Source organism: Nicotiana tabacum, chromosome 20 (genome assembly GCF_000715075.1).
Source record: "Nicotiana tabacum cultivar K326 chromosome 20, ASM71507v2, whole genome shotgun sequence".
Classification (NCBI taxonomy): domain Eukaryota; kingdom Viridiplantae; phylum Streptophyta; class Magnoliopsida; order Solanales; family Solanaceae; genus Nicotiana; species Nicotiana tabacum.
Window position 1 is genome coordinate 7,874,752 of NC_134099.1, and position 6,074 is coordinate 7,880,825.

The following is a 6,074-nucleotide window of genomic DNA, read 5'->3' on the forward strand; positions in this document are numbered from 1 at the left end:
TGCCCTGAGCTCTGCTATGACGTTTTCAGATTTCTCCAAACCATCTTGCCATTCCCTGATTTCACTTTTTAGCCTTTTTATCAGCTGCTCGTCTGATCGACGCCTTGGCTGTTTATCCGCATCCACCCTTATCTGTTTGATCTGGGCTCTGAGCATTTCGTTTTCCTGAATTAACCTGTTCCGCTCTCCCAGATTGGTAGCAACTTGTATGTTGTGCTCATATTTCAAGCTTCCCACTTGTTGCTTTAACCTGCTGATTTCGGCGCAATAGCCTCTTTCCTTCGCTAACCAATCCCACTGTCTTTGCGATGATTCGGTGAAATTCCGGATGTGGGGTCTCTTAGCTGGCCTTTCATGCTCAAGTTCCCTTCTATACCATGCAAGGTAACCTGGCGCCGTCTCTCCTTTGGCTCGATCCCGCACGCAAGTATCTGATTTCAAATATTGACACTCACTCCAGATTTGGCGAATCTTCGCTTCTGGGAATTGTCCGTTAGGACTTATCTCAACTGCTTGAGTGCTAAGATCTTCCTCATGAGGTACTGTCTGGCATCTTCCGAACTGTCTCAAAACTCGGCAGGGTGCGTAAGGTTGAATGCTCTTAAGCCCCATCAGTAAGAAATGAGTTTTAGCTGCAGACATATATAGGATCTCATCAACAGGCAACCATCCCAACGTCCATTGTATTTGGCTGGCAGTAAGAGCTTGAAAGAACGAGGTCCATGCCAGGACTCCTCTGGGCAAACTGATCTCTTTGGTTCTCGTGTAAGATTCTTCTATGCAGGTCTTTTCCGGGGAACCATGGCTCAAAATCTCGGAATGATGGCAGAGGTGCTCGGTCATCCATATCTGTAGGAGCAAGTTACAACCTTCGAAGAAATTTCCCCCAGCTTTACAAGCTGTAAGAGCTCGAAAGATGTCAGATACCACCATAGGCGCGAGAGTACTGTCACTTTGCGTGAGTAAAGTGCTGACGATCCCGGATATCTTCAAATCAATGTTTCCGTCTTTCCTTGGAAATACCAGAAGGCCCAGGAACATCATCATGAATGCTACCCGTCTGTGCTTGTCCCACTTCTGACGAACTCATTTGCTGCACAGTTTGTTGATTGGATTATTGAATCCCCCTCATGACCGTACCTATCATATATGAAGCATGGAGTACAAAATCCGGCTGCCAGATCCGGGTTGTGGACTGTTCTAGGTATCTTCAATGAATCTAGGAACCGATGTACCGTGACGACTCTTGGGGCGACCAAGTATTTTTCCCTCAAGGGAAGTTCAGTATTCCCGATGTATCCGGCCATTTCTTCCAAAGTCGGGGTGAGTTCAAAATCAGAGAAATGGAAAACATTGTGCGCCGGGTCCCAATAGGTAACCAAAGCTCTTATGATATCTCCCCGAGGCTGGATTTCCAACAAACCCACAAGACCTTTCAGATATTTCTTAACCTCATTTTGTCCTTTAACACCTAGATCATTCCACCATAGCCGTAACTTGACAGGGATTTTGGTCACTATTGAAAAATGTTCATTTTGCATCGTGCTCATCCTGCACATTTATTAAGGTGATTTTAACAAAAAATGACTTGACTCAAAATATTTTACAGAGGGGATCAAGTTTTGAACACGGCCTTTAAACACTTCGGGGACGAAGATTTTAAGGCTGTGTGGGTCAACTGGACAAAAATGCTAAACAAGACCCGAAGGTGGCTGTTTATGCAAAGTCAGCCTTCCGGCGTCCCTTTTCGGAATCATTCGGCTATTTATGACAAAACGGCGTCACCTGACTTATTTATGACTCTTAAAAAAATTTGACACATCTCTTTATTTATTTATTTATTTTGGCTATTTTAGCAAAATGGGGTTGAACCCGACGAGGGTTGCCTACGTATCTCACATCCGGTGAGAATCAAACCGGCGTAGTTCGGGAATATCGTAAATTGAAAAATCAAATAAACCTAGAAATCAAGAATACGTATTTTTATTATATTTATTCTTTTGCAAAGAGATAAAGACTAAAGAAAATATTATTATATTTTTTTTTAGGAAATATTTCTGAATTTATAAAAGGGGTACTACGAAAGAGACAACATTTTTTTTTTGAATTATGAATTTCCGTTTTTTTTTTACTTTTAAATAAATACCTTCTCTTTTTTTTTTGATTTTGGAAGTGATAAAAAAAAGAAAAATTTTTATATATTTTTTTTTTAATAACTCAAACTAAGAAGACAAATTTTGTTTTTATTCTTTTTTAGAAAAATTCCGGCGAGGTTTTGACACTACTTGGACATTGGTTTTATTTTTCCAAAATAAGTAATTATCTCCCTACGCCGCTATTTTCTTTTTAGAAACCGGTCAGCATGCGGAACTGAAGCAAATAAATGCGCAAAACAGATAGGAATGCAGCAGGATGGTCTTTTCATTTCAGGTTGCCTGTCCTAGACGGACCCAACCCCTGTGTTGAGCCCCCTAAGTCAAATGCAACATGATGCAAATAAACGTTCCTACTAGGGATCCGGCATGAAGTTTCGTTATACTAGGTTTATAACCTGGGCATTTGTTCTAGACTGTGTACCCGAGCAGACAACTCGAGTCGAGGAGGGGGCTACGTACCGGGGACCCGCGAGATCGTCCGGCTTTGTAACTTGTCCGACCTCTTTCTTATTTTAGGTATTGACACTAACAGAATAGGGAGTCTCGACCGGCGAGCTTCTCCCCGGAGGTAAGAAAAGAAGGGTTTCGGCACAGTTTATATACAGTTCAGATAATATCAAAAGCGGTGAAAGACAACATTTAGCACTTTTATGCAAAAAATGTAATAAAGATCAGAAAATAAAACCAAATATAACAATTATTCTAAGCTCGAATTCTTGGACCCTGAACCAGTGGTTCTGGGTCACAAAGTCCCCAGCAGAGTCGCCAGAGCTGTCACACCTCCTTTTTGCGTGCCCCGCCCCGAAGGGTTAAATGCGCGAATGGAGTTTTTCCAATTTAAGTGACAATATTCGAAATGGGATTATTTATTTAATTCAGAGTCGCCACTTGGGAAAGGTTTGGCTTTCGGTGTCCCAAGTCACCGGTTTATCTTGAATCCCAAATCGAGGAAATTTTTGACTTTTCCAAATGAAGTCTGCGAACCAGAAATTCTAGGTAAGGAATTCTGTTGACCCGAGGGAAGGTGTTAGGCACCCTCGAATCCCGTGGTTCTAGCACGGTCGCTTAAATTGTTATAATGACTAAATATCTGATTTAAATACAGGTTGTGACTTATGTGCTTTTATTAAGTTTAAACCGCTTTTATTATTATCATTTATTTTATAGAATTGCAACGTCGTGAAAATGCGTCTCGAACCACGTCACAATCAATGCACCCGTAGTTGTTAACACATTTTGACTCCGTTGAGACTTGGATTTGGGTCACATCAATGTGCACCCGATTTTAAGAATATAATTCACTTAAAGTCGCGCCTAAAGAATCTAAACGCATTATTATCTTTGGGGACGGCGGTGGAATTCACTAAACAGTCCGTCCCAAATTCTAAGTATTTATCATGATCAATTATTGAGGGCCCGCAAATTTGCATTTTTATTCGGCGAGTCTCGTCTCATTATTTTAGAAGGGTACCCTACAGTGGCTACATTTCTACTTCGTTTATCTTTAAGGAGAAGGATGATGCCGAACTTTGCTTGTTTGAACAAATACAGACTGAATCCTTATTATGTTTGCCGAACCTAAACTCGTTTGATTACCTGATTAATTGTTCATGAGGTGAGGGTTACCTCATGCTTTGTTTTCATCGAGTGAATATGCCTATTAATTTGCTAAATGAGATTGCAACAAGCTAACAACATATATTGAGCTATGTTTAGCGACCTCCAAGTTCCATTTTAACCCTCTGACCTATTTGAAATTGATAAACGAAATCGGCTGTTTATTAGGAAAATTACTACTAAATGAACTCAAAATGACTATTAGTTTCTCTCAACAATCATCACATTATTTCGAAACAAAGAATCTATACCGAAACCCGATATAGAACTTGTATTGAAGCACATAATCTGACCGGAAAGTTAGCCTTCATAGCCAAACTCCTAACGTGACTGCGTGAGGGTTTGTTTGGGATACATTTATCCCGGACCTAGTACCATAGATTTGTCAATCCAGTGGTTTAAGTAAAATACATACAAGTACTTACCATGACTCTATGTTATACAATTATAACTAAACCAAACAAGTGTTATACTGAACTGAATGTATACTACATCGAACATGCTGTCATACTGTCATTACTGTTGAGCCATGCTATCTAACAGTTCCTCTTAAACAGAATGTATGCTAGTTTATACAGAATATTTGCAGTTTACAGTAAAACACAGGCCCAACTAACATTCGAACTATCTTTTACACCAATGCTATAACATAAACTGGTGTTCCTTTCTTTATTTCTGCTTCAACTTCAAACTTTCAACAAATACATGGTTCAAAGGTTGTGTACCTGGGAATATTTGCAATTGAAGAAGAGGCCAATCAGTAGAGTAGTAATGAACAAATACAGCAGCAGCAATAGCACTAACAGTAGCAGCATGGCAGTGTAGCAAAGCACCAAGAAACAGAAGAGCAGCAACCACAACTCACAAAACAAATGGAGTGAGATCAACCCCAACTAAACCAAACTATTGAGTAGAACAAACAACAAACAAAGCAGACTCAGTTGTGAGAAAATCAGTGTTTGCACAGAAAAGGTCCAGATTTAGTGAAGTCAGAAACAAAAGAAAGGAAGCAACTTCTGATTTTGTATGTCTGAGTTATCAGACAAAAATTCTTTTCCAGTTTTTTTTTTGTTTCCAAAAAAAATTGAACTCTCAGGTGTTCCCTCTTAGTATCTCTTTGTATGTCTTTCCAGCTCTCTCTTTCAAACTCTTCACTGTGTGTGTATATTCTTTCAGCTCCTAAGGTTCGATGTCTCTCCTGTTTTTCTAATTCTGTATCTCTCCCTTTATAAGCCTCAGAACTATCTCTTTTAAAAGCCTGTTTTCAGAATATCACAGTACCTCTCCCATGTGCCTTCCATTTCAATTCCAACTTTAGCTAATTAAGTATTAAACCCCATCAACATTCCCTGACAGATTTCACTTTTAAAAGGTTTAAATACTTCTTTAAACTAAAGCCAGGCATGTGCAGTATAATATATCTGACAGCATATGCTGTCAAATTGTTTAAAACTTGAAAGCCTTCTTATGCAGAAAAACAGGCTGTGCACAAGGCACATGAGGTGCACTAATGCACATGCTGTGCACGAGTGCACATGCCTTCCAATTCAGAATTTAAGCACTACTGATCCAATTCAACAGCTATAAGTAAACAAAAACTGGTTCTTAATTGATCCAGGCAAATGTTCATCAGAAGCAAATCGATTTACTTTTTTCAGACAGTTGAAACTAATTGACGACACATGTCGACTCGACTATATTAGCATTAACATACACAATCGTAGCCAAAAATCCGACATTTAAACAGTATCGATACATGGTTCGAGTTATACTGACTAAGCAGAAATACACTCGAGGAGTCAACTAGTCAGTCCAAACTTGAAAATCAACTACTTGCACAACATATACATTATCATAACAAATGGAAAGACTCACTCAAACAAATAGAAGTTCAGGCAAAGTGGACAAATCAAAGTTGGTAAAATTAAAACAAATATGAACAGACTTTTAAAACAAATCAACGGACTAAAACAAAAATAAAGAAAAGAAGAACAAGACTCACCTCAAATCTTTGAAAAATCAAAACCTTGACTTGGATTTGGACCAACCTTTCTTAAGGCTGAATGGACTTTAAACGAAGTGCTTCTCAGATGAGAAACACTTTGATTAAAGTCCATTAGACCTTAATCTCTTCGGTTGAACCAGTGAAGGAGGAACAAAACTTTCAAATTTAGATCTGGGATTCAGGCTTCCCTGATCAGATTCGGACCAAACCAAGTATGGTTTGGTCACGAGGGGTCTGGGGAGTGTCTGGTATGAATTTGAAGCAGATCGGTGTAGATCAGGTTCCGACTCGAATCT